Source organism: Papio anubis, chromosome 7, assembly GCF_008728515.1.
Source record: "Papio anubis isolate 15944 chromosome 7, Panubis1.0, whole genome shotgun sequence".
In the NCBI taxonomy this organism is placed as follows: domain Eukaryota; kingdom Metazoa; phylum Chordata; class Mammalia; order Primates; family Cercopithecidae; genus Papio; species Papio anubis.
Genome location: NC_044982.1, coordinates 81,588,036 through 81,611,823, shown reverse-complemented (window position 1 = coordinate 81,611,823; position 23,788 = coordinate 81,588,036). Strand labels below are relative to the sequence as shown.

General features: G+C 39.3%; 1 protein-coding gene and 1 pseudogene across 5 annotated transcripts in view; one reads left to right on the top strand and one right to left on the bottom strand.

Moving 5' to 3' along the window:
- Positions 1 to 23,788, bottom strand: part of STXBP6 (syntaxin binding protein 6) — a 251,812-nt gene that overhangs the window by 53,907 nt on the left and 174,117 nt on the right. The window lies entirely within an intron of this gene.
- Positions 10,481 to 11,095, top strand: LOC108586835 (annotated as a pseudogene). The gene has a single exon (XR_001904685.3). The product of XR_001904685.3 is annotated as a 60S ribosomal protein L21 pseudogene (transcript).

Sequence of the window (23,788 nt, the reverse complement as noted above, 5' to 3'; positions counted from 1 at the left end):
TGAATAACATCTTTTTACACATTTTTATACATTTACTATACACATTGAACTTGAATTACTTCATAACTTTATGTAGCCATTTCTCAAAAAGAAAGGAAAGAAAGAAAGAAAGAAAAAGAAAGAAAGAAAAGGAGCAAAAGAAAAACAAATTCCACCCCCAATAGCTATAGTTTGATGTTCAGGGTGGTGAAAAAGCAGAATTTACCACACCTACATACCTAAGATGCCTTAAACTTTCATCACGCCCAGCCCTATTTTGACCTTACAGTTAAGCGAAGGTCCGTGTTTTGTGGTATGCTTCAGCTCTCTGCTCTGCTTGAGTCTAACCACCAGACATTTTGATTTCAACAAGAGTGCTGATGAAAAATAAATAATCTGGAGGCAAAAAAAGGCAGTATTCACACAGAATCTTATTAGGGCTGCTGTGTGACTGTGCCAGAGGTGACTAAGGGAAAAGGAAAAAGCGAGCTTCTGAAATGAGGGTTCAGGAAGTAACTGACTGTGGCTTCTTGGTGCTGCTGTGGTGACAGAACAGGCTATGTGGCCAAGGTGAGAAATAAGTATTTGAAGCTAGTTTCCTTACTGCTCTTCCAAAGCTCTAATGTATGATAATTCTAGGTGGATTTCACAATATCCATGAGAAACAAATATCAGGTCTGAGGCTGCTGCGTCAGCAATTCTATCAGGCAAGATGGCTGAATGTTTATAAAGCATAAAAGCAAAAATATCTAGTTTGTTACCTTAAATGCTTTCAGAACAGGGAAACATCCTCTCTGTTGTAGTTAGTGGGAAATGGAGCATGGTGCTCTCCACACAGGATTGATCTTTCGCTTCTCATACTATTTCTCAGTGTGTTATAATTTGGGGACATAACAAATGTTTAGACCCTGCAGGCTATGTAACCCAGAGTTGCAAACCAGACTAACTTTTGAAATGGTCAAAAGTTTGTCTCTGGGGCCCTCCCCTTCTCCTTCTGTTCCTTCCTTCCCATCTTAGAATCTGGCTCTCTTGCCAGATTCCCAATTGGACCCAAAGGGGTCTGACATGGGATTCTTAAATCTGCACGTTTTTTTGTTCTGTTTTGTTTTCAAGACAGGTCTTGCTCTGTTGCCTATGCTGGAGTGCAGCAGTTGCAGTGATGACTTAGTGCAGCCTCCGTCTCCTGGGCTCAAGCGATCTTCCCTCATCAGCCTCCCAACTAGCTGGGACTACAACAGATATGTGCCACTACATCCCGCTAATTTTTAAAGTTTTTGTAGAGATAGGGGTCTATGTTATCCAGGCTGGTCTCAAACTCCTGGGCTCCAGTGATCCTCCCACCTTGTCCTCCCAGAATGTTAGGATTACAGGTTGAGGCACTATGCCCGACCTAAATCTGTATGTTTTAAGGAAGGTCTGTTTCTTTTTTGTTTTTCAAAAGAACAGCAACAACAAAAACGGTGGTACTTCAGTCATGTGCACCAAGCCACTGGGGAAAAATGTAGGATGCCCTTAAACAGTTCCTGCTCCATTAACTCCAAAGGTGGAAGGAAACAATAAAATCAGTACATAGGGCCTTGGGAAGCAGATTTCCTCAGTCTACTGAAGAGATATTCACAAAGAAAAAAGTTTTCCAGACAGAAGTTTCCTGATTTTGAATCACTAGTTCCTTAGTATCACTAGTTCCTAGGTATCCAACTATATACCACATTCTCATCTCCACAAGTGGAAGAAGAGACAATGGAAAGTCTAGGAAATTTTTCCAAAAGGGATGCCAAAAAGGAACCACTTTATGAAAATGTCTTCCTTTGTAAAGCAGTTTGGGTAAGTCTTTCAGTAGAAGGAGAAAAATAAAAAAAACATCTTGCTAAAATATTCTATAGGAAGGCTGCTTTAATATGAAGGTACAACACTACGTCCAGAGTAGTTAGCAACTATGCAAATAATAGAGCAAGTGCTTGCCCTACACCAACTTTGCAGGTGGTACTAGCTGGTTTTAATGCTTCCACATGCCAACAAGAAAGTGGCATTACTTTTGGAATGTGCAATTTTAATGCCACATGAGATCTAGTTAGTACTTTTAAAATCTAGTCCCTTTTAATTTTAAACCTTCTTTATGCTGTTGATAATTTTATTAAGTGTAAAAATATGTAGATTTTTATTTTGAAAGGATACTTTCTTTTTCAAGTAAATGACAGGTAGTCCTGGACTATTACATTTTAACCTTAAAATTAGGAACCTTAACCCCTGGAAGGCTTGAATTCCCCACTGCCCTCCCCAGACTAGGACCATAATATGGTTGTATTATAATGGATACAGAGTACTAACTGAGGTATGCATGTATAAATCAGTGAGGGAATGAAAGTTTTTTTTTTAAGTTTTAATTTTTGGCCTTTGAGCTTCTTGTGGAGAATTTAATATATTCTTGAGTCAGGTGGCTGCTTTTGATGCCTTTGATGGCTTCTCTACAAAAGGAAGAAGAGTTCCTGTGCCCACAAGAAACCATGAACTTACTTCAGTTTCAATTGTTTAGTTTCAAAATTCAGCCACAGTTTTAAGGAATTTGAACATTTTCTTACTAGAAAAGAGGAGTATCCCAAGAACTACAAGTAAGACTAAAGAAAATGTTAATAACCAAGAAGTTACAGAAATATCAAAGACTAGAAGAGAGGAATTTAGGGGTTAAAACCTCTTACAACAATCTCTTTTCCTCCAATCCTTATTCTAGCAGCATCTCTCTTAAGTGATTCTGTTTGTTTCGGGCTTCCTGAAAATCTGATTTCAGGGAGACTCAACAACCCGAGGTTTCCCAATGTGTTTGATTTTTTAACTTCCTTAGACATTTCTCCACAGACCTGCAGAGAAAATAAATTTGCAAGCATTTTGGATAAGGGGAACACATATGATGAATTATAAAACCTAGTTAATATTAGTTACCGCAAACTAATAGTTATATTTTATATGGAAAGTTTATATAACATGTCTGTTTCATGTAATATAACTGAAACAAACAAACAAACAAACAGGTCAGAGCAAGACAGTAAATGCCCAGAGTTGTGACAACTGATGGTTTCTGAAAGGGATTAAATCCAATTCCACCTATGGTATTAAACAAGGAGGATAATGGAAGGGGTTAACTACAGTCATAAAGTCTTATTCTGTTCTTACTTCCTCAATTCTAGTAACAGATGTAAACATCATTTTTGATCTATTCTTAGGCGAGATTTACAGAGTATCAAAAAACAAAGGCTTCAAAGCAGCAGCCACTTGACTCAAGAATGTATTAAGTTTCTCCACAAGAAGCTCAAAGGCTGAAAATAAAAACTCGAAAAAGAGATTTCTTTAATATTATGCTTTCCTTTAACATTATCCATTATATACTGAAAAGTGTAGGGCAAACAGCAATTCTCTTCAGGGAAATGTCATACATGGTAGAAATTCAATGCATATTTTACCTAGAAGAGCGGCTAAAAAGCAGTCTTAGAACTAAGAAACCCTTTACAATGAGAAGAGATGGAAGCGTTTCTGCAGCTAAGGAAGCAGGTGAGGGAAGGGCCTGTGACTATGCTCCCGGACACCACGCACCTGCTGCTGAGCATCCTCTTTCAGCACATAGGTTAGGTCTAAAAGAACCATGGAAGGATGTCATGAGCACGTGGATCTCCTCTAATGTGAGAAGGCCATTCCAAAGGGAAAGAAAGGGACTCAAATTTGAAGGAGAAAGAGTAACACACAGAGAATTTTTAAATGGACTAGATACTAAACATATAATATCACTAGGTTTTTGGAAAAATCAAAGCTGCTATTACTTGGCAAGCATAAGCTGTGAAATATAATTACCACTATCAGTCAAGCAAAGGCAGATTTATCTGCTCTCTTGGCTCTCCTCCCTCCTCACCACCACCACCAGCCCTTCCTCAGTATTTTTAATCATACATTGTAAATGAAGGGATACAGCACCGAACTTCTAAAAAAAGTGCATGGTATCACTAAGAACCTGCCACCTTCTCTCTCTACTGTGTTCGACTGGGGAGTAAAATCCAGCAACACACTCGGGTTAAAACCAAGATCAACTACATTATAAAAATTATCTAAAATTAAAATTAGCTGAATTTATTTTAATTTAAAAAATTATTTTAATTTTTAATTTTTTAAACTCTAGGCAGTATCTACTAAAGCTAAACATGTACATATTTTATGACCCAACAATTCTAATCCTGTGGCTACATCCAATCCAGATAAGTGCTATGTCTACCCTCCTACCTGAAGTAACCAAAAATGGACAAAATATATGAAGCAATGGTTTTTAAGGCATTGTATATCAAGCAATGAAGCATAGTGACCCCTGAGAGATGGGAAATGAGTAAGGTGAGCCCTACAATTGTTCTAGTTTACTGCTTTGAGAGAGTTTCTAGGCTGTGGTGCAGGGAGGAATAACCCACGAAGAGACTGGCAGATTCCCTGAGTTGAAGTGAGTGCTGAGAACCCAGGGATATCAAGGTGGCTAAAATTCTTAAGACAGAGTACTAGAGAAGACAGACACAGACAAAACTCTAGAAATCTGCAGAGATTTGCCCATGACAATTCAAATGAGTGATTCCCATCACATGTTTGTGAGGAAACTACCTGAGGTTTAAAAAATAATCACTCAAAATGAATAGAGGATACAGTACTCCACGCTCACACAGGGCTGGCTATAGTGCCTGTTTCCGTCATCCAGACTGTTAAAACCTCAAGATTCCTGGGGCACTGAGTAGAATACACAGAAAAGTCCCACTTCATTAGTGAGGAATAATTAGCCCTAGACAAGCAATGCTCTAGTCCTGTACAACAAATATGGTATGAAGATGATATAGTATTGAGTTTATAAAATATGAAAAAGTAAAATGTATAGCAACAGTAGCAAAATTTGGGATGGGAGAAATGAAAGTGAACTATTGGACAGTTCTCATACTATACATGAAGTAGCATATTACCTGAAGGTAGAGTATGCTAAAGACATAGGCTATAAACTCTAAAATAACGAAATGAAACCACTAAAATAACAAGAGAGTCACAGTTGTAATGGATAAATCTATAGATTTAATGCTATCTCAATCAAAATTCCAGTGGGATTTTTTTTTTTTTTGTAGAATATGACACATTAATTATAAAACTCATATGGAAGTTCAAAAGGCTAGAAGAGCGAAAACAACTATGGGAAAAAAACGTTGGAAGACTTACACTATCTGATTATAAGACTTGTAAAACTAAATGTAATATGGTTGATGGTTATGTACTCTGCAAAATTCATGTTAAAACCTAATCCCCATTGCAAAAGTATTGAGAGGTGGGCCCTTGAGAAAGAGATCGGGCCATGAGAGCTCCAACCTCACGAATGAATTTAGTGCCTTCTAAAAGGGAGCTGGGAACTAGCTTGGCTCTTTTGCCCTTCTGCCATATGAGGACACAGCATTCATCTCTCTGGAGGATGCAGCATCAAGGCACTATCTTGGAAACACACACTGGGCTCTGAGCAGATACTGAACCTGCCAGTGTCTTGATCTTGATCAGCACCTCCAGGACTGTATGAAAAAATGTCTGTGGTTGATAATTGCCTAGTCTCAGGTATTGTGTCACAACAAGCACAAATTGATCAAGACACTAAACTAATCAGGACAATGTAATACTGGCATCATGACAGACACATAGATCAATGGAACAGAATAGAGAGGCTGGAAAGTCCTGTACGTATGTGGAAAACTGGTTTTCAATAAAAGTGAAAAGGCAATGCCATGGAGAAAGGACAAAGGACAGTCTTTTCAACAAATGGCACCGGAACAACTGGATATCCACATGTACACAGAGGAACTTCATTTCATACTTTGTACTATACACAAAAAATAAATCGAAATGGATGATATATCTAAATGTAAAGGCCTAAAATTACAACACTTTTAGAAGAAAACAAAGAAGAAAATCACTATGACCTTGGGTTACGGCAAAGATTTCCTATATATAACACTAAAAGCACAATTTATGAAAGACAAAGTTAATAAGTAGGACTTCATGAAAAACTCACGCTCTTTAAGAAAATGAAAAGACAAGCCACAAACTGTGAGAACATATTTGCAAATCATATCTGATAAACTTGTATCTGCCGGGCATAGTTGCTCATGCCTATAATCCCAGTACTTTGGGAGGCTGAGGTGGGCAGATTGCTTGAGCTCAGGAGCTTGAGACCAGCCTGGGCAACATGGTGAAACCCTGTATCTACAAAAAATACAGGAACCAGCTGGGTGTGGTAGCATGCTTATAGTTCCAGCTACTCAGGAGGCTGAGGTAGGAGGATTGCTTGAGCCCGGGAGGCAGAGGTTGCAGTGAGCTGAGATCATGCCACTGCACTCCAGCTTGGGGGACAGAGTGAGACTCTGAACACACACAAACAAACAACAACAAAAATCTTGTATCAAGAATATACATTTAGAAACTCTCAAAATTCAACAAAAGAAAGCTAAATTAATAAGCAAAAGTGAAAAGGCAATGCTATGGAGAAAGGACAGTCTTTTCAACAAATGGTACTTCACTAAAGAAGGTGTGGATGGAAAATAAGCACATTAAAGGATGTTCAACATTACTAGTCATCAGGGAGATGCAAATTAAAACCACAATAAGATATTACACACCTACTATTAAAAATTAAATTAAAAATACTAAGGATACCAAGCGTTGGCTTGTATACAAATGTTCAGAGCAGATTTATTTGTCATAGCCAAACACTGGAAACAACCCAAATGTCCCTCAGCAGGAAAACAGATAAACTGTGGTATATCTATACATGGAATCAGAGACGAAAGCAAGTGCAGATTATGGAGACTGGTGAACAAGGCTTTGTAAACATGAAGCAGGGGAGTCAAAGATGTGACCTGCATTATAAAAAATGTTCTCCAACTGCTGCAGGTCAAAGAGGTCATGGCAGGAATGGGTATGAAAGCAGGGAAACCCTTCTGGAACTTCTACGGCAATAGCCCAGGAGAGGCGCTGCCCGTAGCTTAGATCAGATGGTAGTAGTAAAAACAGAGAGAAAAGGGATAGTCTAACCCACTCTTCATTGCAGTTGACTCTCCAGACCAAAATCTTCAAGGTCACTCACCAAGTCCCAGGCATGTTCGTACCTCAGTGCCTAATGAATTGGAGGCCACTGCTTATTGAACATCACATTTTGTACATGTCAGGAAAATAAAGATAATTCTTTGTATTTTTATTTACCTGCAGTGCTATCAGACTGTAAATAACCTGAAAATGCAAGACTATGTCTTTGCATTCTTCAGGTACATGGTAGGGTGCCCCACTGAGAGTTTTAACTCAAATATGCATCACATGACATATCTCCATTCTGATCAGAAATAACCATCTATTTGCTGTATGTACTGGTGACTGTGATTAGCAATATTTCACCTGCCCCACTATCTTTTTTGGCTATCTCTCTCTCTCTCTCTCTTTTTTTTTTAAATCCAGGGTCATTTAAGGCAATATGGGGAAACGAAAAAAGAATAAGCAGGCACACCTGACTACCAAATCCTGCTATGTGGTAAAGAGCAGCTTCTCTCATACAGAAAGCCGGCATCTCTGTGACTTCTGTGCAGATACCAAGGTGAAACAGATTGTTATGCACATCATTAGTATTTATGTGGCAGCCTATGAATCATTCCCAAAATAAATGATGCCACTTGTGGTAAATGATTTCTTCCTAAGAAAAATCCCTGGGGGGTCTTTCCAGAGCACAGCCTTGATGAAGATTCAGAACAAAAGAAATAAAATACCCGACTCTCTGGTGCTGGATAAGTGGTGATATGCTCAGCTTTCTCTATTCAATTCTCCACTGATACTTTGTGCCTAAATCGCAACATAATTGGAGGACAAACTGTTTTACGGAGATGAGCCACAACTACCAAAACACTTGCTCTTCTCAAAACTCGGCTGTTATGATGTCTGCACACTTCCATCTACCTGTCCCATGGTATCGTCCCCTCCCTCAGACTTACGGCCTAAAGTAGAGATTATTCTGATAAAGCCAATCTAAAGAGAACAGTCACCAGATTGAGCCATTACTCTATGACAGAGAGAAGCTGTTGCTCTCAATAAATACTAAAAGTGGTCCCTAAACTTTGTTCCATGGGGTTCAGGGATATAGCTCAGTGCTTATCCAACTTTTTGGTGTGTACACTATGAAGTATGGTTCCTTAGTTTTACTGGATGTCACTGTTTTCCACTGTGAAGGTAAGGGCATTATATTAAAAAAATGAGTAACAGGAACACCCATTGTGTATAGTATGGTTTGTGTCAGGCAGAGAATAAATTTATCAAAGGATCATGCATGCCAGTAAGCAGACCTGCTAATTTTGAATTTTCAAGCCCTTTGCATAAACTTATTTTGGAACTAAAACCTCAGTTTACTTTGACTGAAATTTGAGGCAGAAATCATCAACTCTGCATTGGAAGGTAACCTATACTAGGTTTAAAGCTGTACTTAACGAGGGGCCAAATATGTGAAGTCCTTAGATCAACAAAACGCTATGAATTATAACTTCTATTGGCTCCTTCAAAAGCAATGTTTTGCATTCTTTTAATGTACAAGCTAAAGTTCTGTTCAGCCTATTACACCAATTTGACATAATTAAAGTTCACTTAACTGATTTTACATGTACAGTTTGTACTTCTGCCTATGTAATCAAGGTAATACAGAGTTATAGAGTGGGAAGATATCTCAAGATGTTTATTCTCCACTCCACATGTTACCTTTGGGCATGTTACCTTCTAAGATACATTATTCCAGTGTTATTTTTTTTACTCTCATAAAAATAATTTACAACCCATCCTAATATTTAAAAAGTGTGACAAGAAACTCTTCTTTCAAGTTATGACTACAGCCATTTGCATTTGCTTATATTTTCATACTCTTGAAATCTGTCATTTAAACGGTCTCCAGTTTTCTTCATGTTCAAATTGTCCTGGTTCATTTAGTCTTCCTAAATAGACTCCCTACCCCATCACCACCACCTGTGTGGTCCTCCATTGACCCTAGCTGAGCTCTCCATGTCCCCTTTCAGATCTAAGTGGAATGGTTTAAAAACACATCACAAAAATGTGAAACACAACAAGTTCACATTCAGAGTTGGACTGGTCAGCACTGCTATTTGAGTATGCTTGAATTTTTAAAAACTATGATGCTACATGCTCATGGCCATCTTGTTATCTGCCATGGTGCTATATAGGCTCATTCTTTGGCCACATACTTAAAGAGATCAGAGAAAAATGTAATTGACATTTGAAACATGTTTTTTTTTTTTTTTTTCCTCTAGAAGCCACACCAATATTTTACATCCCATTATGTTCTTTTTTCACTATTTTCATATAGCAGGAAGCCCATTTTAAACTGCTTAAGGCAGAAAAAGCTATTTCCTTTCCTCACTAAAGAATTTCACACTGGAGAGGCATGGCTTCTACTTCTATGCCTTCTCCAGCTCCCATTCCCAATCAAAGTAGAGCGAGGTGTTTAGCAGAATTCTTTGCACACGGTAAGCATCAATAGTGAGTATATCCATTAAACGAACACTATTAATATTGGGTGATAGGTTGTTGGAAGTAGGAAGATGGCACGGGGGAGAAAAGATTAAAAGATGAAAGGTGTTGTGTGAAGTCTGTTGGCAGGTGTAACCGGCAGTTGCCATGGCTTGAATAACTCCCATCAAGAAAGAGTAACTTCCATAAATACATGCTGTAGGTCTTGCTTCATCAAGCTGTACATTAGGAATGTGCCAGAGGATGCTGTCAGGGGCAAAGGTCACAAGAACACTCACAAAGCAGCAACCAACTGAATATTTACTACCTGCAGAAGCAAATGATAAAATCTGTCCTCTCCAGAGCAAGGACTGTCTGCACGACATTGCTGCTTTCAAGCCATGGCCCACTACTGGATGGTGCCTGGATGGCTTGTGAGAAGAATGGAGCACATTTTCCAAATGTGAAGATCACTAACTCAGGAACTCTGATGTCTTCCCATAACCTAAACTCAATTGCCTGGGACCATGGATCAAAACATTCACCTGACTCATCAGAGCTAGTAACTTTATAAGAATCTGCCTCTCTGGGATGTGTGAGGCCACAAAAGCAATGCATCTGCTTGAGAGTCTTTACTAACAATCTGGTGCCTCCATCTGACTCCATGGGCCCAGATCTCCACGGCCAACAGACTAATTTCTTAATTAGCCTTTGCCAGGCCTCCTGCATACCTTAGCACTAAGCAGTACCAGCACTTCTATAAAGAAGGAAAATTTTTCAGGAACTAACAATATTAAACAAATAAACAGAGAAACTAAACTATGTCAAAATTCCCATGAAGACTTACTTTTTCAAACAGAAATTTTAGTCCATTAGCAAATCAGCAGATTCCTAGACACACTCTAGTATGAATAAGAAATCCAAATGGGTCTCAGAGGATAAGCATTGAGGAGTAAAATGCAAAATAAAATACAAAAAAAAGCCCTTTCGGCCGGAACCGCCATCTTCCAGTAATTTGCCAAAATGACGAACACAAAGGGAAAGAGGAGAGGCACCCGATATATGTTCTCTAGGCCTTTTAGAAAACATGGAGTTGTTCCTTTGGCCACGTATATGCGAATCTATAAGAAAGGTGATAACGTAGACATCAAGGGAATGGGTACTGTTCAAAAAGGAATGCCCCACAAGCGTTACCATGGCAAAACTGGAAGAGTCTACAATGTTACCCAGCATGCTGTTGGCATTGATGTAAACAAACAAGTTAAGGGCAAGATTCTTGCCAAGAGAATTAATGTGCGTATTGAGCACATTAAGCACTCTAAGAGCCGAGACAGCTTCCTGAAACGCGTGAAGGAAAATGATCAGAAAAAGAAAGAAGCCAAAGAGAAAGGTACCTGGGTTCAACTGAAGCGCCAGCCTGCTCCACCCAGAGAAACACACTTTGTGAGAACCAATGGGAAGGAGCCTGAGCTGCTGGAACCTATTCACTATGAATCCATGGCATAATAGGTGTTAAAAAAATTAAAATAAAAGACCTCTGGGCTGAAAAAACAAAAACAAAAACAAAACAAAACAAAAGGATGAAAGACAAATGCATTTGAGCCTGGCAATGCAAACCTACATTGGCAAATCAGGAATTACAAATAAGATAACTGGCCACAGTTCTCCAAGTGTCTTTTTATTGAATCTTTTCTCAGCTGCTGTGACTTCATACCTGAAATCAGTGATAACATACAATGCTAGGCATGCACATTTTGGAGTTCCAAGGCACTTGAGATCCTGTATAGCGCAGACACATAGGCCATCACACAAAACCCTAAGCGCTGGCAAAATCATGCCAATTCTAAGCAGTCTTAGAGGAAGTGACTGACACAGTGACTAACAAAGGCCATTTCAGGGTGTGATGCTGTTACAAGGATAGAATGAATGCCTCTCTCCTATATGTCTCTGCTAAAGAGGTCAAGGATGTCAATGAGAGTAGGGAGATGCCGGGGTCCACCCAGTGGCAGTGCAAAGGCTGCCCTCTTGACCACAGGCCATCATCCTTAACCCTTATAGTTAGAATTCTGTGCAAATGGCATGGCTGTGAGTCCTTATCACTGCTGTCAATTGTCTTGTTACATGTAGAAGATGTTATTCTGATGGGTAAAATTACTCAGAAGTCTTGATAGTTCAAGTCTAAACTATAGAACTTATTTCTAGAAAAATAAAGGTTTGATTCTCTAAGTAATGCAATGTAATGGATCATCATAACTGTGCCCAAATACACAATGTCTGGCTGGTCCTCACCTATTCAGCCTCACTTTCAATTCCACACCTCCATGACCAAACTCCATTAGAGGCTGGACACCGCTGAAGTGGCCAACTCCTTCCAGGACCCGGCACATGTCATAGTTCCTCCCATCAGCACACTGCGCTGCCTGTGGCTTCTTAGCCTGGGATGCCTTCACAGCCACCTCCTCCAAATCTAACGTGTGTCCGTCCTTCACAGGCCAAGTCTAGATCCTCCCTCTGCCACATGGCTTTCCTCAGCACTCCAGCTCACACTTCTTGCCTTTCCCAAAACGTTTTTAATTTTTCTCTGTAACATTCATTCTGGGACTTTGTTGTACGAATCTAATTCAGAAACATAAAGGAAATATGCTATTTGCAAGTAAATGGTTGGTCCTAAACTGCTAGGTTGCTTTTTATTTTTAATTTAATAGGTTAAGCTGTTTTTGTACATATCTTATTCATTCTATTCATTTGCTTGGGAAGTATTTTTGCCCTACAGGTGGTGCAAAGGGAAGCTTCAGCCAAACTCATCATGAATTTATAAAAAAATCCTAAATTCAGAATGCATAAGCCTCCCTCGAATAAGAATGTATCCCCTGATAACCTTGCAATAGGATCTTGTTTATTAGTAGTTTGGTATTCTAGGCAAAATAGAATATAGTCCCTTCTTCTCAAGGGTTTTCAGGTTACATTTAGATGAAAAAAAAATTCAAGCAAGAAATGGTAGTTCAGGGCCAACAGAGGGTTCAACAAGCCAGAAGAGCCAGGGCAGTTTTCAGAGGAAGGCAAGTTCTGAAGAAAGACTCAGAGAAAGAGAAGAAACTGAATCCCTCAGGGGAGAGAAATGAACACACAGAATAGTCACTCTCACATGTCCCAGTGAATGGTGAAAAAGCCACATTTCCAGAGGCAACCAAGTAAAAGGTAGAGTGGAAATGGCTACGACGTGATTGGTTTGGGATTCTAAGAAATGAACAATGAAAACAGTGACTTCTATCTCTGGACTGAAGTCACTGTGGTGTCCCCATAGAAGGAAGTACGGGAACGGTCACTGCCTTCTGTGTGTGACATTTGTTTTTCTGCCTTAGTGTTAGACAACAACCACTAACTTTCTTCCTTTTCCTGAGGACTCCTTTGTAAGGAGATTCATTTTGCAGATGAAAGTCTGCACCCTGGTTCATTCTTCTCTGACTGACGGTAACAATGAGGGTGTAGGAGAAGAACATAGGAACAGTGTCCAAGCGTAACTGAAGGTGGCTGTGTCTGCCTGAACTCCTGCGCACACTCTTTTCCTAAGACAATGTGTATAACAATGCATAGACCACTGTGCCCACCTTGGATAGACAAGTGCCTTCTTTTGCTGGTGTGCAGGTGCAAAAGCCCTTCATTGGCAATTCTGCTGCCCTACAAATGAGATAAGGGAAGCATCTGTAGTATCACAAACTAAAGTTAGTATTCACTGAGCACACCAAATGGGAACTTCCAAATTTTAAGTAATGGCAATTTTTAAGAGATGGAGGAAGAAAAAAACCACTTGCTTTCTCCTTGGAAAATTTCTCATTCCCTCTCTCCTCCTTTTGAGGGTACAAGGAATATTTTCTGGCCAGTTGTCTGAATTGAGGGCAGAGTGTTGTGGGGAGGGCATCCCTATTAAAGCTAGGGGCAAGGGAGATGAGAGGGATAATCACTCGGATTCTGATGTCCAGTGCTTATGCCCTAATTTCACATTTGTATTATGGGACTCATTATACTACTAGCCTCCATTTCCAGTCAACATTTCCATAAAGTGTTGCTCAAGTATGTTCAGAAGAGGAGTGTTGAAAGCCCCTTGCCCTAGTTCCACCCACAGGTACAGACCTCATTATGCTATAGGCTCCATCCTATCCATGCCGTCTCAGCCACTATCCTTGAAAGGCTCTGGAGAAACACAGTCAGAATCCAAATCACTCCCAAATGTAAACACGCTTTGTTCACCAAAGCGTAAAGCCAAGCAGAAAGCTAGGATGGTCCATGCATTGTCACAGGTGGAAGGTCATTGTAATTCAAAGAATAAAGCTAATTAAGTGACTTTTTCAGATATGAGAAAAAAGTTGTTTGCTGAGACAACAAAGTAAAAGGAAATTTGTGTGAGAATACATAAAATGTTTCCTGCTGGGAGTCTTAGACAAGGTCCCTTTGCAGGGGTCCCAGAACTATATAGTGGCTCTTTCAAAGAATTACACATCGACCGGCTGTCTCCTGAGAGGAAGGGGACGCTCCTTCCTGACTCCCTGTCAGTGGGAACATACTCATTAAATGGCTCTCCAGTGGAAGCCAATGTTTCTACTATCAAATCACCCTATCATTCCTCACCTGCTCCCTCATGGGCCAAAACAGCACAGGATTTGGCCTAGAAACTAAGCAATCCCTTCTGCAAAGGAAGCTGCTCTACATGGGGAATGACCCTTGTACCCATTAGCACTGACTGCAGCTAACTGAGTAACAGCAACAACTCTAACAGAGAGGAAGCATCAGAGAGAAAGCCCTGGACCAGGAGTCAGGAGGCTGGGGCTCCTGTGCCCATTCTGCCTGCCTGTCCATGGACATTTCAGACATGTGTCTTTTCCTGTCTGGGTATCAATTTCATCATTTGTAGGACAAAACCAGATGAGAAAGACCCTAAGAGCGCCTTCTAGTTTTGACCTTCTACAATTCTATGAGTCACAGAAGTGCATCTTGCATGCTGTGATGCCCTTCTCTCAAGCCTGGAGGTCTCACTGATAAAATGAGAAACAGAACACTATTTTATGGATAAAAACAGTATGATTGATCTTTACATAAAAGCTGAAAGTGTATAATGTCTATTCATTTTAAAACATCCAACACACAGAGAATCTTCAACCTTTATGTCCAGGCATTGTTTTAGGACTCATTTGAGATTCTTAAAGAGATTGCCAGATGAACTGTTGGGGTGGGGGTAGCAAGGGGAGGACTCTTGGCAGGAAGGAGCTTCATGCTATGAGAAAGCTATTCTGTTGGGAGTGGAAAGATGTTATGCTCATAACTTTCCTAAATTCCCCTGGAGCGAATCATAGCCGAATATGAGACATTTATGTAAATTTTCTATTTCACTTAAGAGGAATTAAAACTGCCAACACTTGAATCATAAAGCAGTGTGACTATTCTTCTGGAAAATTCTGACGGCACAAATAACATTCATCAAAAAATATTTACTGTGTGCATACTGAAGGAAAAGTGACACAAAGGGGTAAGGGTGGAAGAAGGGGAAATGAGTTGAGGGGTGTTAATAGGTACAAGGTGATTGAAGCGCAGTCATATTCATCAGGGGGTTCACATTTCAGAAGAGAAATAACAAGTCCCTAAGCGCTGAAATAGCAGCAGGATATGATAAATACGGCAACGTGCATTTCTTATCGCTACAAGTGTATAACACCAAACGGAGTGGAGGGGTGGGGCGAGAGGTGGGTTTTCGGTGGATGCAGGGCAGCTTCTTTATGAAAGCAGTGTCATTTGGGCTGTGGCTGGAAGGATGGGTAGGGCTGATAAGGATCAAGGAAAAGAGAAGCAAGGCAGATCTCATTTAACTCTGAAACTACCCTTGTGCTTCCATAACTAAAAAGAGGAACCCTACTAACCGGGGAAGGCCCACCTTACAGGTACAGAAATAAAACCAGCCAGAGAGCAGCTGATTTCTTTTAGAATGGCTTGACCTGGGATGAATCTTAAGACAACTCATATCCTGGCCAAGAATCCTGGATACTCTATGCTCAAACTTAATGTTTAGGAAGTAATCTTGTTAAATACATATTTATATTGAAAAGCAGAACTCCAAACTTCCTCGTCTTGTTTCCTGGCCTCAACACAAAGGCACTATTATTTTCTTGAAAAGGAAATTATTCCAGTGCCCCTGCCCAGGCTCTGACAACATGTGTTTGCCCTCAATCTCCTTCCTCTTCTTGCAAGGACACCCATAGTTATAACTCACATTAGTGTGGGGTAGCACAAGGGGTTTGACATAGAAGCAGCGATGATGTACTTGTGTTTCTGCTTAAACTGTGCAAACGATGTTCCTGAGAGAGAACATTGAGAATCTACTTCCCTTGAGATCTGCTATCTATTAGCAATTCAGCTGCAGGGCGAGGTTCACTTAATTTTAAAATGTAAGTCAAGAGCCTAAAATTGGTAATTGGGCATTTAATTGGGTCTGCGAAGGCACTTACTGGATTTTAACAGCTTCAACAGGTAATGTTTAAGAACATTAAAAATTAGAGCAATGATGAATCAGATGCAAATGGAAAGTGAATGAATTTTGGCACTATAATTTAACACACAGCTAAGTAGTGTTTTGAGCTGAAGATGTTGAGCCTGGTTGGTTTTCTTAAATTTTCTTACATGCCAGGGATTATCAAAATATTTCACTTTTTAAGCTTGGCTTACCTTATCATAAAACTCTACTTTGAAGAATTCAATTCAGCAGGTATATATTTGGCCTAATTGCAGTCAGTATTGCTTAAGCTTATAGGGAATGCTAAGAAGTATGAGCTTTATTAATATAGTGTGGTTAAACAAAACAAAGAACATCTGTGAATATAATAGAAATCTGGTCACTCACTGGGGCATCCAGTAGACATTGGCTGGACATCTGCTAATTGAATACAATGGCTCTTTTATGATGGTCTGTACTCAAAGACCTCAAAACCATTTTATAAATGCTACCAGTGCCTGCTGACTACTTGTTCTTTTTTAAATTTTATTTTAAACACGTAATACATTTTCACACAATTAAAAAATAACATATTGAGACATCTTACTCCCATCTCTGTGTCCATCTACTCCTTTCCTTTCCTCTTCCCCTGCCTTCCTGTATACCTTTAGATAATTTCTTTACATGGAAATAACAATAAACAGACAGTCTCATTTCCTCCCTTTCTTACACAAAAGGTAGTATATTATATACATTTTCTTTCTTTCCTTCCTCCCTCCTTCCCTCTTTTCCTTATTATTTTATCTGGGAACTCCTCAAGATTCATAGAAAAAATCTAAATTCACAGCAAACTTCTTCCTACTTTGTATAGCTGCATAACATTTACTCCATTCCAAGGATGAAACATGAACTACTTAATGAGTCCCCCACTGATGGATAGTGAGTTGTTTCTAATCTTTTACTACTGCAAACAATGCTGCATAACTAATTTTGCAAGTATGTTTTGAGAATAAAGTTCCAGAAGTGGATTGGATTACACATTCAAAAAGCAAACATACTTGTAATTTTAATAAATATTACCACTGGCCTTCTATAAGCAATGTAACATCTTGCATTCCCACCAGAAACCTATATCTATTTCCTCACATACATGCCAAGACAGTGTGTAGTCAAGCTATGCTTTTACCAATTTGAGAGATAAGAAGTTACATCTCAGTGTAGTTTTAATTTGCATTTGTCTTATTATTGGTGAGGTCCATTTGTATTTATTTTCTTGTGAATTATCTTCATTTTTTTTTTTTTGCCCATTTTTCTATTGTGTTGACCATCTTTTTCTTAATGATTTCTAGTGGCTTTTTCTATTCTAAGGGGATTAGCCCTTTGTGATATGAGTATTCTCCCAGTATGTCATTTGTCTTTTGACCTATGAGGATTTGCACCATGACATTTTGGCAGTTTTGTTTTGTTATGCTTTTTTTTAAAAAATAGTCATTCATCAATGTTTTCTTCTATGGTGTCACGATTTTCAGTTGTAGATAGGAACTCCTTCCCCACGCCAAGAATCTGCCTTAAAACATTTCTGGTTTGAAAAAACAAACAACCCCATCAAAAAGTGGGCAAAGGATATGAACAGACACTTCTCAAAAGAAGACATTCATACAGCCAACAGACACATGAAAAAATGCTCATTATTACTCGCCATCAGAGAAATGCAAATCAAAACCGCAATGAGATATACCATCTCACACCAGTTAGAATGGCAATCATTAAAAAGTCAGGAAACAACAGGTGCTGGAGAGGATGTGGAGAAATAGGAACACTTTTACAGTGTTGGTGGGACTGTAAACTAGTTCAACCATTGTGGAAAACAGTGTGGTGATTCCTCAAGGATCTAGAACTAGAAATACCATTTGACCCAGTCATCCCATTACTGGGGATATACTCAAAGGATTATAAGTCATGCTGCTATAAAGACACATGGACACGTATGTTTACTGCGGCACTATTCACAATAGCAAAGACTTGGAATCAACCCAAATGTCCATCAGTGACAGCCTGGATTAAGAAAATGTGGCACATATACACCATGGAATACTATGCAGCCATAAAAAAGGATGAGTTCGTGTCCTTTGTAGGGACATGGATGCAGCTGGAAACCATCATTCTCAGCAAACTATCGCAAGAACAGAAAACCAAATACCGCATGTTCTCACTCATAGGTGGGAAATGAACAATGAGATCACTTGGACACAGGAAGGGGATCATCACACACCGGGTACTATTTTGGGGAGGGGGTAGAGGGGAGGGATAGCATTAGGAGATATACCTAATGTAAATGACGAGTTAATGGGAGCAGCACACCAACATGGCACATGTATACATATGTAACAAACCTGCACGTTGTACACATGTACTCTAGAACTTAAAGTTAATAATAATAAAAAATTTTTTTTCTGGTTTGACTTTTTAATATTTAAATATTTCATCTGTTTGAAATTTATGAAGTAGGGTCATGTATGCATTCAACTTTATTTTTTCCATATAGTGATTTAGTTATTCCAACACCATTAACAGTTTATCTTTTCCTCACTGATTTGAGATACGAATTTTATCCTACACCAAATTCTCCATAGATTTTTGTTGACCACAAATTTCACATGTGACCTTCAATCCTTTCAGAGAGCTGATCCAGTACTGGGAGAAGACATCAATTAAAATATCTAATAACCTTTTCTTATTTATTTATTTTTAAATTTATTTTTATTTATCTTTTTCAGTCCACCACTACAATGGGATAATGGCCTTTTCTTAAACTGAATTTCTTAGCAGACACACTGGGACATTCAACCACAACACACATTTCATCCTCATTAGCTGTTCTTCTGTCTAAAATTCACTAAATGTTTTCCTCTTTGACGCTGAGTTGAATCTGTGTAAACGATTTATGTCAGCAATGCAAATTAATAGGGAGCTATTATGCCTTTCCCTATTAATACTGAAACAAAACTGTGAACTATAAAGAATTACTATAAAAGAACACAGTACCTAAAGTTCTCATTATACGGTGTTTGACCTGAACGACCACGTGCCTTAAATATGTTTAAATTAGTAAATGCTAGAAAGCCGATTGATAGCCTATAAAATGATAAAAATACATGAAGTCTAAGAAAATAAACAACAAAAAACAAATGGTCAGGTGAATTTAAACTATGAGCCATGCCAACAAAATAGAGAAAAAAATAGCTTCCTTTTAAAGAAAAAGAAGGAAATTTCCATCTATTGAATTTATCATTCCTATCAAACAATGAATAATCAAATATTACATACAAAATAATATGTAAGGCCGGGCGTGGTGGCTCATGCCTGTAATCCCAGCACTTTGGGAGGCCAAGACGGGCAGATCACGAGGTCAGGAGATCGAGACCATCCTGGCTAACACGGTGAAACCCCGTCTCTACTAAAAATACAAAAAATTAGCCGGGTGCAGTGGTGGGAGCCTGTAGTCCCAGCTACACGGGAGGCTGAGGCAGAACGGAGTGAACCTGGGAGGCGGAGCTTGCAGTGAGCCGAGACTGCGCCACTGCACTCCAGCCTGGGCAACAGAGGGAGACTCCGTCTCAGAAAAAAAAAAAAAAAAAAGGTTTTGCTATGGTCATTTGTATTTCCTTTACAGCCCAATATATAAATGTGTTTATTACATAGAAGATGAAAGCATAATAGGAGTTTTCCTTCTTTAAACAAAAGAAAAGAACAAAGTTATATGTAAAGAGTTTTGTACCCTCAAGCTTTTCCGGTAATCCATTTTGATACAGGAATAAATACTTAGTATCAAGATATTATTGATCGAAAGGATAAAAAAGTTTCTTGCTCTCCTCCCTGCTCCAGGCTGGCTCTCAGTGTGGATCAATATTTCTTTTCATTCAGACTCCATGATCTCATTTGGTACACTTTTATTTTCTTGCTTGCATCCAAGATAACTGACTCTCAGGGTTTGTTTGATGGCAATTCTATTATGGTCCTAAACCAATTATTTTAAGAAGAGATGAGGAAAAAAGGAGAGGAACTGTACAAACAAGTTGACAGAATCCATTTTATTCCTCTCCTTTTAATGTTTGTTGCCTTTCCACATAGCCTTTCTTTCTCTAAGCTCCGGGCACTCTTTTTACAAAAGAGAAACAGGATCTTGGTTGGCAGGACTTGCCCCCTGTGAACAATAAAAAGCCAAGCAGAGATAACAATTTCCACACAGTGGTAGGGCAGCTCCTGAGAGGCGACAGAGGGCAGCAAATGCCCGTGGAGGGTGTCTGGCTGCCTGCTCCGAACCCACCACCAATACAGGGGCAACCCAGAGATGATTTGTTTCTTGCTCCTTTTCATCCTCTTGGTGTATACTCCCTTTCATCACCTATTAAGTCATGAATCTGTTTCTGCCCCTATGTTCAACAGTCATGTAGTCTGAGAAGGGACTGGCTGCCTCTGTGAGTGAAAGACTAAGATGTGACATTAATTACTGAACTGACATTTGTCTCCTCTCCTTGTCATGTCCCAAGTTGTCTTATGCTAAAGGGTGTTGGGAAAACATTTTAAAACGTACTTACTAATTCGCTATACTGTTCACAATATTCCCCAGGGAAACCAGCGGAAAGTTTCCTTAGTTAGGCACCGCTAGGAATTTGCTTCTGGCGTTGAAAAAAACAAAAACAAACAAACAAAAAAACATAGAAACTAGGCACAGGAGCGAAGATTGTGAAAATTTTCCGGAGAGTGAAAAATCCATTCCCAACCTCTTGGGAGTACATTAATGCTTACTTCATGTCCACATGTTTACTGTGCCATGGGTACAACTGAGGCTTGTCTTATCAGCCTCAATGTGCATAGAGAGGAAGACCCTCTGAAGAACGGGGAGGGTCATAACCAGGAAACGTACAGGAAGTCAGTAAAAGGACCACGTCTCTAGTGCAGAAACTGTAGGCCAGGTACATGATGCATTGCTTCCTGCTACCTGGTGCTGAGTATTTGGGCTCTGTATTGAAAATGAAAGGTAAAGGGAGACATGAGAACAAAAATCTGGAAACATCCCAGTTCCCATTAATACAATAAAAGAGACATATATTTTAAATGACCAAATACAAAAAGAAGGCCATGCCATGGATCAATGATGAGAACATGTCATGAACTGATGATGATGATGAATCGATTCTGTATACCCCGGTACTAAAAAGGAAAGAAAGGGAAGCAGGGACTTTAGAGGGCAGAGAAGAAGAGTTATCAGAACAGCATTGTGGGGCAGTTCCAATCTCTGAAAGGTCAGATGAGTCACATTTCATAAGGTTCCGACATTCATCCACTGCAACTGGGTTTTCTCATTGTTTTGAAAATCCAAAAACCAAGGATACTTTTCAGATACTATCCTACTGTTTTGAAAGCATTATTCTCAGACACTTTTCATTCCTCTGCTATCTACTTGCTTCCCCATACACCTTACTTTGCAGGTAATGTTACCTCCAGTGAGCTGTCTAGAGGTTTGATCTCCTGGTTTTTATTTTTTTCTACAAATCTGAACAGAACAGTGGGAATTCTGGGAAAGGCTCAGGCTGTGTTCAGTGTTTGTGGGCCACTAATTGACGGGTAAAAGTCAGAGGCAGCTTTCTCTACACTTTCTTGGAACTCCACTACTTCCTGAATCCTCACTTTCTAAAGGCCATGGTGGGTGGCCAGGGAGCCAGCAAACAGATGTAGTTTACATTGGAATACTCTTTAAATAATGGTAGAAAAGCAAATCCCTGTCTAGGGAATAGACTTGAGAAAATAACTCAAGTATTTGAGACACCATTCAAAACACCACGAAAAAGGCATTTAAACTGTATGGTGGGAAAACACCTGAATCAAGAAAATGGTAAGAATGACAAGCTGAAGTAAAACAGCAGAGATGACATTCATAAATTTAGTGTATCTGAATACAAAAACACAACTTACTATGAAAGTCCATTTATAGTCAGTCATGATATGAAGGCAGCTGTGCTGGACTGGAGTTCACCTAACCTCCCCGAAGGCAGGGGGACAGACTGAAAAATCACATGAGGACTGTTCCTAGCAATGACATGCATACATTTGTAAGAAGCTGGTGATCTGGGCTGGCTTGCTTGGGAAGAATAATGACAATGTTAGGAGTAGGCCTAGCTCCAGTCATCACTCTGAAATGTAGCTGCCAAAAGGGTGGGGAATACAGAGCAACTGTGTGTACAGGGGCTAGTGGTTGGCTGGAGCGAAGATGTGCAGGATGGATTTACGAATATCTCTATGAATGGGGAAGATCCCCTCCAATTTGCCTAAAATTGGAGGCCAGTGGCCTACAGACTGGGAGGTGCAAATCAGGATGTTGGTTTTCTCCTTCCTATACCTTGGCAGGGCCCTCTTCTCACTATTACATCTTAACCTATCTCAAGACAGGTTCCTACATGAACCGCCCATCAATGCCTACCCTTCTTCTGGGTGACTGAGCATAAGAGGGACTTTCCCATGCCTATGGGACTTGGTCCTGACTTCCTTAACCTTGCGATGCTTGAAGCTCAAGCAGAACTGTGTATCTCCTCACTGGACCCAACAGGAGATGAGTACACCCATCTACAGAGCTGCTGTGTTTCTAGCACTCTGCTTCCTTTCAAGCCTGAACTGACCTGTGTCCACTCACTACTCTTTCACGTGCCTCCCTGGGGCTTTATTTATTTGGTCATTCTCTTCTAGTTCACTACTCCACCCCTAGTCATTCTCAGCAAGGCTTCATACATTCATAAATAAATTAATAAATTCATTGATAGATAGAACCCTTAAATCAGCCTAGCTCTAGCCTACCAACTCTCCACTGTAAGTTTATTTGTTCATATAATTGTTCATAGATAATCAGCTCCACTTGATACGTAATTCAAATTTATGCATCTAAAAGCTGGCAACACTTTTGAAACTTTGCAAATTCTTTCGGTCAGTAATATCATTTCTAGAAACTGCTCCTGAGAAAATAATAGTGAATGTGAATAAAGCTTTAATTACATGGTTAGGTCATGACATTGTTTATAATAATGAAATATGGATAATAACTTCAGTTTCCAATAAAAGGGATTAGTTACATGCATTCTGTTTTATTTTTACATAATTAAATATGCAACTATAATGCTATAAAATATTTAGTGACATGAAAGATGTTCATTTAGAAAAGCAAATTATGAAAAAATATGTGTATATGTCTCATACTTATAACTACAAACACACACACAGATATGGTGTTCCTCTGAGTGTTTACTTCTCTGTAAACAGAGTAATTCTCAAGTAGAGAAATACTGCTAAAAGCATGATTTAAAAAAATACACTATTTTAGAATAGGGTTAGATTTAACAAAAAAGCTATAAAGGAACATTTGTCACCATGAATGAATCCATATTGATACATTATTATTAAATCAACTTCATTCTTTATTCAGATTTCCTTAGTCTCTACTTAATGTCCTCTATCTACTCCAGGATCCCATCAAGTATACCACTATTACTTTGGTAATTAAAAATCATATTGGTAAAAAATTGTGATCGAGGAAACCACAAAAATTTATGCCATAAACCATGGAGACAGTGCTCATGAATGGTAGAAGCCTCAAATATTAAATCTCCAACTATCTAGATATGGAAACCCCTTGGTCCCTAAAGCACCCACATTGAATACTTTCAAAGATGGCTATGAGATGTGAAAAACTTCCCAGATATTCTGTTTATTACAGAAAAATGACCCGCTGGAATCACGGGG